This window comes from Mustela putorius, unplaced genomic scaffold (genome assembly GCF_011764305.1).
Source record: "Mustela putorius furo isolate JIRA1106 unplaced genomic scaffold, ASM1176430v1.1 tig00003983_pilon_pilon_pilon, whole genome shotgun sequence".
NCBI classification, from domain to species: Eukaryota; Metazoa; Chordata; class Mammalia; order Carnivora; family Mustelidae; genus Mustela; species Mustela putorius.
Window position 1 is genome coordinate 13922186 of NW_025422123.1, and position 13186 is coordinate 13935371.

Below are 13186 nucleotides of genomic sequence, written 5' to 3' on the forward strand. Positions count from 1 at the left end.
TTCATCAAGACGTGCTGGAGACCTGTGCTGGGTTGTTCCCATCCTGTGGAGTCTTCGTGTTGTAGACCGGCCAATCCCAACCAATTCTCCGATTTTCAAGGCCTGAAAACTCTACGAATATCCTCCCCTGACTTCTGTCTTCAGAAACCAGCTAAGTCTGCCAAGGTGGTGTTCTCTTACTACATACAACACATCTAACGGACTCAACTTTGTTTGATCAGTAAATTGTTTGGGTTGTCATTTGGGCCATTGACCTGTCAAGAGTGAACTGTTGTTCTTATGTATGAAACACAAGTTGTATTGTGTCAGAAATGAGGTTACTATATCATACCAGATGGCCTTTAAATGTTGTGTATTGGGTTAAATGTCAAGATTTCTTTGGCTTCTTCCAAGAAGGTCTTAGTAATCCTTGACTTTTGTTCACCCTTGGAAATCTGAAGAGCTCACAGAAACTGTATTTCCCGTGTCAGTCCTGTGGCAACTCTCACCCTCCTCCCTTCTTCTTTCTGCTCCACCCCCAGAGAAGGCAGAAGAAGGTGACCGGAGATGATAGAATTTGAACCAGTGTTTTTTCAAGAATGAGTAATTGTGGATATTCAATGCATTAACAACCAAACATTTACTGTGTGTGTACAGCTCTGATTTTCCTGTGGAAGTGGGAGATAAGCAGACAACCACCAAATAAATAAATATGTAAATAATTATAGCTTGGAATAAATGAACTGAGTGGAAACAAATGGTACCACAATTCAGGCTGATGGAGAAGGCGGGCAGATGGATGGGGGTCCCTATTTAGAGAGAATGGTCAAAGAAGATTTTCCTGAGAGAGATCCTGGAGCTAAGACCTGAGAGAGGAGTAAGGCGGGACTGAGGTAAAGCAGGAGAGGGTCCTAAGGACACAAGGTTTAAGGAGGCTGTCACTCTCGGTCAAATGCAGGTTTGTTACTTCCCTGAGTGGGAATCTTCTTAAGGTTTTCTCCCAGGTGCTTCTCTTTCTTCATCCTAGTCTACTTGGCATGCTAGAGAGGAGAAATAGCCAGTCCCATGAAGAATGGTGTGTGTGTGTGTGTGTGTGTGTGTGTGTTGAAGAAGACAGTGGGACAAGTGAGCGCAGCAAAGGAGACATGAATATTGGTCTTAGGCAGAAGAAACAGGGTATGCAATGGCTGGAGTGAAAGCAGCTTAGTATGTTTCTGGAACTTTTCTATCTCTGGGTCCTTATGTCTAGATCAGAGAGGACTGGAGGAAGAGAGGCCCACAATGGGATTGGAGAAACAGACATATCCCAGGCCAGCCAGGCCTTGCAGGGTGCATGAGGAGCACGAACTTTATTCTAAGTGCAATGAAAGTAAGTTTAAATCAGTGGTTTGAAGAGAGCAAATGATATGATCGAATATATGCTTGAGGAGACTTTTGAAAGAGAGATTTGAAGGGCAAGAGAAATATCAGGGAGATGACATGAAATTGTTTGTATTAGTGTAGCCAAGGGGAAAAGATGTCCTGGACTGGCTGGAGATAGAAAGAAATGGACAGATTTGAGATATATTTTGAGGAAAAAATGATAGGACTTGCTGACACACGAATGTGGAGCTGAGTAGAAACATGGCCACAGATCAAGTCTATGGAAGTGGATGAGCTACTCCAGGAAGGACAGAGGTAGGGTGGGTGGGGAAGAGAAAGTGAGTCAAGGGATGAGGAGAGAGGACTTGGGAAACTTACAAGTCAGTAGAGAAGAGACCAGAGAGGAAATAGCAAGGTGAGGAACACATAGATTTAAGTAAGGGATATTTCAGCAACCCAAATGTCCGTTGGTAGATGAACAGATAAACATGTGGTATATATACACAATGGAATATTACTCAGCCCTAAAAAGGAACAACATTCTGACAGAAGCTACAACATGGATAACCCATGAGGATATTATGCTGAGTGAAGTAAGCCAGTCACAAAAAGACAAATAATGTATGATTCCACAATATGTGAGATATCCAGAGAACCAAACTCATAGAAACAGAGAGTAGAAGGGTGGTTACCAGCGGCTGGGGAGAGGGAGAAATGGGGTGTTAAGTTTTAGTTTTGCAAGATGAAAAATTTCTAGAGATCTATTGCACAAAAATGTGAATATACTTAACACTATTGAATGTTAAAAATGGTTAAGATCATAAATTTTATTTATTCATTTATTTTTTAAGATTATGTTTATTTGTCAGAGAGAGAGAGAGAGACAGAGAGAGCACAAGCAGGGGGAGTGGCAGGCAGAGGGAGAAGGAGGCTTCTCGCTGAGCAAGGAGCTAGATGCAGGGCTTGATCCCAGGACCCCGGATCATGGCCTGAGCCGAAGGCAGACACTTAACCAACTGAGCCACTCATGCATCCCTAAATTTTATATATATTTGTATTTACCAAAATAGTAAGTTTTAAAAGGTGTTTCAAAAAAGGGAGAAGTGGTCAACTGAGTTAAGTGCTGCCAGGAGATCAAGTGCGAAGAGAACAGAGTTGATTGGTTGATTTATTAAGATGGAGAACATCGGTGACCTTTCTACATTGGCTGCAGTGGTGTGAGGAGAAAACTGAAGTGGGGGGAGACCAAAAGGTTAGGAAATGGAGACCTTCTCAGAAGAGGGTTAGCTGGGAAGGAAGACCTAGGTCAGAGTCAGTAGGAACACAGGGAACAAAGCAGGGTTGTTGTTTTATTTTAGGATGATACTTGAACATATTTGAGCATTAATGGGATTACCCATTATGGAAGAAAAGATTGATAAGGCAGGAAATGGGAAATCTAAAGGAATGTCATCCTTGAAAAAGCCTGAGGAGAAGGGATAGAACTCCTGGGAAAGGACATGTTTTGACAGGACAGACACTTTCTCTAACATAGCAAGAGGGAAGGAGGAGAAGGTGGGAACGTGTGTGGGGTGGAGGTGAGAAGCAGATAGAGTTCTCATCTGATGGCTTCTATTTTCTCTGTAAAATGTGAAGTAAGGATGGTAACATGAGGGGTGGGGAGAAGTTACAACAGTGGTTTGAAGAGAGCAAATGTCATTAGTAATCCAGGACTGTGGATAAAAGGACCTTGCCAGTGAATCACAGCAGGATTAACCACACTGCATGGAGGGGCTTTGGAATTCTATATTTATTATTTTAAAGTAAAACTACCATTTTTATATTTTATCTATTATGAGATGCACCTCTGGAATTGAGATATATTCTCGTATTGTTCTGTGGGATTGTATAAGATTTCGGGACATGAGAGACTCCATTTTGAAGCTCCATTTTCCTTTCGCACCAATGAGCTCTTAAGCTGGGCAACGACAGAAATCATTTCAAAAGCAGTTGCTCATGAACTTTCAACAAAGCAACTGGCATTCTGATCAAATGACAACAGTGAAGTTAATTAATACATTCCAGGGACAGTTTTGTTTGATAGCACCAATAAATTAATCAATGAGGTGGTAATCGAAAGTAGCTCAACTGGTCAGCACCAAATTAGCAACTTTTTTTTTTCCCTCTTTTCTTCTTTGTGTAACTTGTGGAACTACCCTATCCCTCTTTTTCAGAAAAACCTCAGGGTTTTCCCTATACAAGTGAGACACTTTTCTGGTAACTCTGGAAACTGTGCTCTTCCAAATGTAATTCTGAGACTCCAAATAAATATTTTATTCTTTGTCGGTTTTGCCTCCTTTTCTTGGCTGCCAGTCTCAGAGTCTTATATCATTGTTTAGAGATTAATTGTCTGCTTTTTTTTTTTTCATAATGGGCCATAAAACAAGGGGAATCTTATAATCAATGGGGTCTTTGAGTCAGTGACATATGGCACCTTTATTCCTGCAGGTCCATCGGTTTGTGTGCCCACATGGAGAAGGCATTTCTTTCCGGGTTGGGTTACAAAGACAAGATGAGTAGGTAACAGCTCAACCATAGCTGTCAATCCCAAAGAAGCCAAATGAGCCCACTCAGGGAATAATGTCACTGCAACAAGACTGTGAGCCCTGCTTCCTGAGGGGCTCTGCTCTTCAATACTAGAAGTATTTAATCTGAAGTTTGGTCTACAAGTCTAATTTCTAAGTTATTTTTCCAGGTAAGACTTTACCATTTTACCATTCTCTTGTAAACTGAACTAGCCTAAAACAACAGTCCAGGACCGCCCGGGTGGCTTGGTAGGTTGAGTGTCTAACTCTTGATTTAAGCTCAGTTCAGGATCTCAGGGTTGTGGGATCAAGCCCAGCTCAGAGTGGAGTCTGCTTCTCTCCTTCTCCCTCTCCCTCTGCTTCTACCCCCTGCTCTCTCTCTCTTTCTCTAAAATAAATAAATAAATATAATTTTAAAATACACACACACACACACGCACACACACACACGACAACAACAGTCTAGACTTCTTTTACCAAGGTGTCCAATATAGGATGTTCGGCAATTGTATCCTAAGTGGAAGGTCGTTATCCAAGAGAGGTCCAGAAAACATACGTCACTATTCATTAAATATTTGTTAATTATCTGCTGTATCTCAAGCAGTCTGTTTGGGGGGAAATAAAAATAAATAAAATCTGGGGTTCTGATCTAAAGGAGCTCACAGTCTGCTGTAAGAGACAGAAAAGAGACAGAGTTGTTACTGGAGATATTCATTCATGCAATCACTTGGGTAACTTGGGTAACAGATTTTTGATCTCCTACCAAGTGGCAGGCACAATTCTAGCTTCTAGAAATATAGCAGTGATAAAACTGACAAGGTTCTTGCCCCCAAGGTCCTTAGCTTCTAGTGGGGGAAGACAATAACCCAATAGTGTTCTAATAAGCACGATAATTTTGAGTAGTGGTATATATTAGAAAAATAAATGGTACTTAAGATAGGGGTTAGGAGTATCAACTAAATTACTTTGGTTGTGAGTAATAGAAAACCTAACAATGGCATAAGGAGACTTAATTATTTTAAAAAGCCAGATGTTATTGATTTCAGTAATTTAGTGGCATCATTAAGGACAAAGGCTTTTTCTATCCATTTTTTCCTCCATATTGGAATTTCCCTCAGCCTTATGGTTGCAAGATGGCTGCCATAGCTGCAGACATTACATCTTCTTATGGTTCCGAAAGGCAGAGGAAGAAAGAGGTGGGGAAAAGGAGAGAAGATAACTTCCTCTCCCTCCCTAATTGTATCAGGAGAAAATTCTTCCTAGAACTCTGTCATCTCCCAGTGGACTTTCCCTTAAAATTCACTGAACACAGTCACCTGGCCACATTTAATTCAGTGACCAGAAAAGAAGACCTGTATTGCCACAACCTGTTCAAAATAGTTATGAATCATCAAATGTAAATTTGGGACAAGACAGAAGACAGAATGACCTTGGGTGGGAAATAATGACTGCCAGAACAGGGAATATTTCTCTGAGGAGATGACGTGTGAACTGAAACCTACATGGTGTGGTGGCACTGCTCTTGTGCATCACGGACCATGGTGTGCGAAGTAGGGAACTGGGCAGGGGTGGTTGGTCACGGAAGGTCCAGCAGTGCAGGAAACACCTGACGACTGGAGTGAGTCAGCCAGGCAAAGCTGTGGGTGGGGATGGGTGGAGGCCTCTCAGGTTGTAGAAGAGGCCAGTGGGATGGAAAAGGGATGTAAACCAATTTGTAAACTAGAGCAAGATGAACGAGACGGGCTAGGTTGCAACCCTGGTGAAGATGACTTCAGAGGGGAAGATTCAGATTCCAACATGGCAAAATTAGTGGTAAGTATGTGTGTGCAAAAGGAAGGGTACTCAGTTTCACTTCAGTCTTTGGAGTAGATTCTGTGAGGAAAGAGCCCATGGGGTTGAATCCTGGCCAAGGACAAGGAGTTAGCCAGCAACCAGAGTTAGGAAAGTTGATCTAGGCATGGAGCACAGCTTATACGGAGGCTTGGACACTTGAGCTAACATGACGAAAACACTCAGTAAGGCATTACCAGTGTGTAATGTTGGGGGGTGTGAGTCAGGGCGTGATGGGTGAGGAGGCTGAAGGCATGCTTGTGAGCTCTGCTTTATTTAGTGTAGACCAGTACTTACTTACCTTTTACATAGTTGAGAGTCCCAGGTAAGAATAGTCAAGTTGGTTTTCTCATGGTGCAGTGGGAGGTTGGCCTTGGATGATCTTCAAGAACACTACCAGCTTTTACATTCCTGGTCTCTAGTAGGTGCTCAGTAAAAGTTTACTGAACAAATGAACTATGAACAAGCTTCATTTTTTCCTGCTGCCTAAAGTTTGATCATCCCTACAAATGGCTGTGGCCTGGCCCAGCCCTGCAGGCTCCATAAAGTGGTCCCGACCACCAGCCTCCATCCACTTGCATTGGACTAACTGCTTCAGTTCTTCACAAAGGAGACTTTGTCCATTTTCATACGTATGTTTCTTCTCTTTCTAACTAGAGTGTGAACCCTGAGACCTCAGGATCATATTTCATATAAGTCAATATATCTACCACTATATGGCGCATTGAACACATTGTATATATACAACAAAAATATTGAATTTCCTCATTTGATGGATGGACTTGGTTGAATTTCAACCTCACAGCAAATTCTCAAATTTCTTGCCACTCCTTAGAAGATCAAGAACTATCTAAGCAAAAGAGATTGAAAGACTGTTGGGATTAAAATTAAGGGGTGTCTCTCACAAGGTTGTAAGAACTTCCTAGTGAGGGTTTTGAAGAATGCCGCTCTATAAATAATTGTAAGTGTGGTGTTTGAAGCACGAGCTTTTTGGGAGAACTAGAAAGTCCATGAATGCTTTAAAAAAAAATTAGAAAAGAGTTTTGAGTGTTTCAAAGTTAGAAAAATACATCACTGCCCATGTTGTCTTCCAAGAGTCTTGGTCCTCGTGTCAGTCAGTAGAGGCTGGGTTATGCTGGGGTAACAAATAGCTCCCAAATTCCAGGGACTAAGAACAATAAGGAGTAATTTTTGGCTCATACCCATCACAGGTCAGCAAGGCCCTCTGCTTCTTACAGTTATTTGGAGACCCAGGCTACCATTTTGAATTGCTGGTCACCATGGCAGAACAGCTTGCATGACCCCATCCACCCACAGAGAGGTTAGGAATTGCACTGCTACCTCATGCCTGGATGTAGGGACTGCCGGGGGCAACCAGAGACAACCAGAGACCCAGACTATCATAATCCCCGTGACCCACAAGCCAGCCAAAGACAGAGCTGCAGGCACAGATACTTGTCTTTTCCATAATACCTCGTTTTCAGGTGTAGACAGATTCATAAGGATGTTCAAAGGCACGGCTGCCATCACGGATCCCGTGTCACCACTGTAGTCTTGGCTCCCTTGCCAGAAAGGGAAGCCTTTGCTTTTTGTGAGAGTCTGTGTGTGGATCACCTCGTATGTGACTCACCCATTCTCCGGCACCGGGCCCCTCCCACTGCAGGAGCTACTCCCACGCAGGGCTTGTCTGTTGGGCTGCAGGGCTCCTGTATGTGGGGCTGGCTGCTGCCACCGGGGCCAGGCCCAGCCTGGATGCCTCAGCTTGAGAATCCGCCATTTGGGGCTACGTTGGCTACTCAGAGCTGCAGGAGTCCAGACTGCTGATTTGTCGCAAGATACCATGAAGGAAAGCCACTGACACCTGTTTCTTTAGCTGCCAGAGAGTGGGACGTGTGTGCCAGTGACTTTTTGTCGGCTAGCCACAGTGAGTACTCCCACATCCTCTTTCTCCTTCCAGTGACTTCTTTTGGAGAGGAATTTCAGAGATGAGCAACCTATTATGATTCTCCAGTTGTGAGGCTTTGTAATTTGGGGTTTCATTAATAAAATACACAGTGAGTAAGTAACAAAAAAGAATTTGGTTCTTCGGAGGCACTTTATGTAATGCAATAAGCTCTTTAGCCTGGTATGAAAATATTTTGTTTTTATTACCCTCTGCTTCTCTGATCCCATCCAGATATCAGAGTCCAGGAAATTGGAATCTTTAAAGAAATTACTATTTTTTCCGATAAACTACAAATGATTAAGTTCTGATGACCTAAAAATGATTTTTTCTGATGACCTAAAAATAATAAAGCAAATACAGAATGGAATTAACTGTTTTTAATCATTATTTCCCCTCATCAGCCTTTGTAATGTTTTATCTATAATTTAGACTTTTATTAGTAGGCATCATCATTTTAAAGTCTCCCTGAAAACAGAGGAATATGTTCCTACCTTCACAAAAAAAAAGTCCTGCAGTTCCAACAACTAACTTATGGCATTAAGAGTTTGATCCTGAACCTTATTTTCTTCAGATCAGACTTTCTCAGGGGGAAGGTAGCCTTTGGGGAGATTTCGCTCAGTTCATAAGCTTCTCTGCATTTTGCCTATCTTCGCAAAGGGGAGAGGGTGCCCAAATGCCTGTGTTTGGCATTGACTTTAACAGCATTCCTTGAAATACTGCTGTGGTGGATGCTTGGCTCTTCTTCCTTTTCCTGAAGGATTCGGAATCGCTATTTCTTGAGTGTAAATTTTGAGAGTTTAGTTTTGCTTAAAAACTTTTATCCTGGGGCGCCCGAGTGGCTCATTTGGTGAAGCAGCTAGCTGCCTTTGGCTCGATACCCAGGGTCCTGGGATCAAGCCCCTTGGGCTCTGCTCAGCAGGGAGCCTGCTTCTCCCTCTCTTTCCCTGCTCATGCTCTCTGTCACATAATAAATAAATAATAAATAAAATAAATAAATAAATCTTAAAAAAACTTTTATTGTTTGAATTTTGAATTCTTGAATTTGAATTTTGACAAAGTGCGTTTTTCCCCTTCTACAGGAAACTCACAGACAAAAGAATGAGGCTTGAGTTTATCTCACGTTATCTTTGGTTTACTGTATTCAATTTCCTTTTTCCGAGTTCATTTCTATTCTTTGAGTTTGGAAACATCAACTTATTTTTTTAGCTCAGAGAAATGATTTCAAGTACTTTGTTGGGCAAATAATTAGACTTAGAAGACTGCAAAACATTAAGTGGGGCTCCTGGGTGGCTCAGTACTTAAGTGTCTGCCTCCAGCTCAGGTCATAATCACAGAGTCTTGGGATTGAGCCCCGCATCAGGCTCCCTGCTCTGCGGGAAGCCTGCTTCTCCGTCTCCCACTTCCCCTGCTTGTGTTCCTTCTTTCTTGCTGTCTTTCTCTCTGTCAAATAAATAAATAAATAAATAAAATTAGAAAGTTAAAAAGAAAAGAAAGAAAGACTGCAAAATGCACACTTTATGCCTGTAGGGCTTGTATCCTAATAGGGCACTAGCCCAAGTTCTGTTCTGACTGTATTTGCATGATATAGAGTTACAGCATCATTGTCTTTTTGCAAAATGAATGAAAATTTGTAAATAGAATCCAGGATTCTTATTCAAAGATATTGAGATCAGGGGACATCGTGGAGCCTGGTGACTGCTTGGTCTTTCTAAAATTAGACCTGGGAGCGGGGGCACGGGGTCTGGGGTGGACCTGGTTTGTCCTGGTTCTGGGCCATAATGGGTTGCAGTGTCTACGGAGAAAATATTTCCGAATGTGTCTAAAAAAATAAAAATAGAACCGACTAAAAGTCAGTCTCCCTTTTATTATCAGCATGTTGCAGTGATTCTAACCCATGTCACTGATAAAATACTTAGTTCTCACCACTGGGGCAGAGCACTCCCACTGCCACCAGCCCTTCCTGACTTGGTACTGCACCTGCATTATGCAAGATTGGACTTAATTCACTAGTGGAAAAACAATTTGCTTTAGAACACACTTGCTATTGCCACAAAACCATAGTTGAGCATGTGGTCTAATTATCTTCAATCTCATTATCTTGGGTATTCATGGCTTCTGTGTGTTATTTTAAAAAATGTGTTTCTCTTAACATATTCTTATCTCTCAAGCCTTCTGTGTGTCTTTTATTTTTTATTTATTTATTTTTAAAATTATTTATTTATGTGACAGACAGACATCACGATTAGGCAGAGAGGCAGGCAGAGAGAGAGGAGGAAGCAGGCTCCCTGCTGAGCAGAGAGCCCAATGAGGGGCTCAATCCCAGGATCCTGTGATCATGACCTGAGCCAAAGACAAGAGGCTTTAACCCACTGAGCCACCCAGGCGTCCCCTTCTGTGTGTTTTTTAAGACGTGTATTTCTCTTAATGTAATCATGATCTCACAAGCCAATAGACTCTGGTTTTATTTCCAGTTAGGGGTGGGTCTGTAGAATCACGCCATCTTTGAGTATCATTCTTGAATCTCCTGATTGCAATGAACATGATCCCAAATCACACTACTTTAAGTCCCAATGCTGACTTTTTAGAAAGATTCTAGGGTATCTCACAGAACCCAGGTCATGAAATAGAGGGTTCTAAATAGAGCATCCCCAGAACTTATTTTTAAAAAGTCATTTTCCTTCTTGGTCTATCTGTTCCATTTTGCACTGTCCTTCTTTTTGTAGTTGAGTTCTTCTCAGTTACATATCACTGGGGGTTGGTCTCAATTCTGTGTATTAGTATCACCTGGAAAGTTTTTAAAAACTCATTCATCCCTGAATGTTAACAATTAATGCGATCTAGGTGAAAGGGTGTGTAGGTGTTCACTGTACCATTCTTTCAACTTTTCAGTAGTCCCAAAATTATTCAAAATAAAATAAAAAGATTTTGGAGAAATATTAGTGTCTGACCCTTACTGCCAGAGATTCTGCTTCAGCGGGTCTACACTGGCATCCAGACATTGGCAAGTTTTTTCAAACTCCTTTAGGAACAAAGTCAGAAATGATTGCCATGGGCTGCTCTCTTTGTCTGCTTCTTGAGAAGAGAGTGAGCTCCCCTTCTTCTCTTCTATGGAAGTTTGACAATCCCTGGGGTGAGGACTGGTTGGGACCATCTTTAAAATGGCTTCACGCACAGTAAACATGAGAGATGTAAGCAGTTTCCAGACCTACATGGGTGCTGTGGGGGCCGGCTAGGTAAAAGTATTAAAAATAATAATTATAATAGGTGTCCAGTGTATTCTTCCAAAGAAATGCAAATTGAGTTCTGAACGGTTAAATTCGAGAACATCTGGCTGTTGAGAAGTTCAAGTCTTTATCTCCTATCATAGCTATTTTTCTTAAAAAGTTTTTATTTATTTGTTTTTTAAAATTAACTTGGGAGGGGAATGCAGGGGTAGAGAGAGAGGAAAAGAGAGAGTCTCAAGCAGACTCTGTGCTGAGCATGGAGCCTGATGCGGGGCTTGATCTCAAAACAAAAACCAGGACTCAGATGCTTAACCAGATGAGCAACCCAGGTGCTCCCCATTAGAGCTATTTTTCAAATTATGTCTTTGTTTTTAAAGAATGGAATGATGGGGAATTTTACTGTTCTTTTGAAAGTTCTGTATAGCAAAATACAAATTAAATCTATTTAACAACAAAACAAAACTCTGTCCATATCAAAGCAGGCCTTGTAAGTTGTTATGCGTTAAATAATGTATTTGAATAAATACCATGAATGAAGGTCCCTTCTAGAAATAATGTTCTAGTTGCAGCAAGTATACATTTTCACGTTTCCATGAAGAAATTCTCTAAATTGATTAGCAGCTTGAGTCACACCTCTCGCCACAGCTGTCTTGCAAGAAATTCCATCTCAGTCTTGTCTTCGAAGGCGCTTTCTCTTGAAGGGTCCGGCGAGAATTCTGAGAGTCTGAAGCAGTCTCAAATTGTCTTGCAGCTGAAAGAGCATGGTGCTATCACTCCTGTGTGAGCTTCAAGGTACAGACCTTTTGTCATGGTCCCTGGTGCTGTGGCTCTCAAATCTGAGTCCTCCATGCCCCCGAGTCACCCATGGGAGGTCCTCTTGTCTCCAGGGGCATTGGGTTGTTGCTGACCAGGGAGTCTGTGTTCTGGGGATGATGGGGCGGGTGATCAGTGAAGGAAAGCAGGAGATGCACTGAGCTAGCACAAAATGGCTGAATTGTGCCATGTTTCCAGCTTGTTCCCAAAAGAAGACTGGGCTTCCTGTAGCAAGAACTGGACTTCAGGGGAGAGCAAGGCTCTGTGATTCTGAAGGAATCAGAGCAGGAAGAGAGAGGAGGAAGAGCAGATGAAGACAGAGGAAAAGTTCTCCATGCCCCTGGGAGGCTGCAGAGACTAGATCTAATCCAGGTAGTTTTTGACCATTGAGAAAATAATCAGTGTGATCTCTGTGGACCTGGCTGCTAGGGAAGAGAGCAGGGCACAGATGTTTCAGTGTGGGCAATGTGGGGCTGAGCACTGAGACCCAAAGATGGGCAGTGCTTGTTCCCCTTGGCAGAAGCTAACAGGGTTGGAGGCTTATCTTATAGCATGCTTCTCTTCTGATGCTAGGATATCATCCCTGGGGAGAAAAGAAGAGGAAAAGAAGGAACAAATCTTGAATTGACCAAAAAAGACCGAGTTTAAACTGAAAATCAATGTGTTTACCCTGTAGGGGAAAATTTCCATTATTGGCTCAAATAGGGTTCCAGTGCTGATTAAATTCAGTTCTAGTACAAAACACAGTTACATCTGTGCCAACCTAGTTTCACGACTGCTCAATGTGTACCGCTACCCGTGAGCATCTCGGTCTTTGTGTACTCGTCCTAAATACTTTCAGTACCGACTTTTCCTGGTGGATTTATCCGGAAGCTCTTGCTTCTCTTCAAAATGCTGGCTGTGCCTGAGTTCTTTGTCTCATTCACCTAGGCCCGCCATATCTTGGTTTTCTTTGCCTGCTGTCCTTTTCCTGGGATCTCATCCGTGAAAGCTATTTCGAAACTTATTTGATGCTCAAGTCTCTTCTGCCCAAGGACTGGATTATAAACAAATCCCACTTTGAATAGAAACACTGAGGTCTTGACTCTTTTCTCATTCATTGAGTCATCCCAAATGAGAATAAAATAAGAATATTTTTAGGCATTCAAAGATGAAAAGAGTTGGCCACTCAGAGATCTTCATGAAAAGAAGTCTAAAAAGACATACTCCAGCAAGAAGTAAAGTGAAAAGAAAAGGCATGTCATGCAAGAAAGCATTTAAAATGTTAGGAACCGAAAGAGGAAGGACTTTTTTCCTAAACATAGAACTGAACCAGGATGGAAATATCTTTTCAGGTTTAGGACTTAAACAGCTTCTTGTTTTCATACTTGTTTTTTTATTTTTATTTATTATTTTTGAAGATCTACTTAAGGACATTTTCTCTTTCTGTTTCTATTAGAAAATAATTATTCATGAATCTTCTGTACATA

The 13186-nt window shown here is 41.8% G+C and overlaps 1 protein-coding gene across 1 annotated transcript in view; it reads left to right on the forward strand.

The window, feature by feature from the left end:
• Positions 1–7328: 7328 nt before the first annotated feature.
• The window catches only part of ADGRF2 (adhesion G protein-coupled receptor F2), a 40249-nt gene continuing 34391 nt past the window's right edge, over positions 7329–13186 (forward strand). The window contains exon 1 of the mRNA XM_004739730.3: positions 7329–7659. The gene's annotated coding sequence lies outside the window, so the exon portion shown is untranslated. The remainder of the gene's footprint in view (positions 7660–13186) is intronic.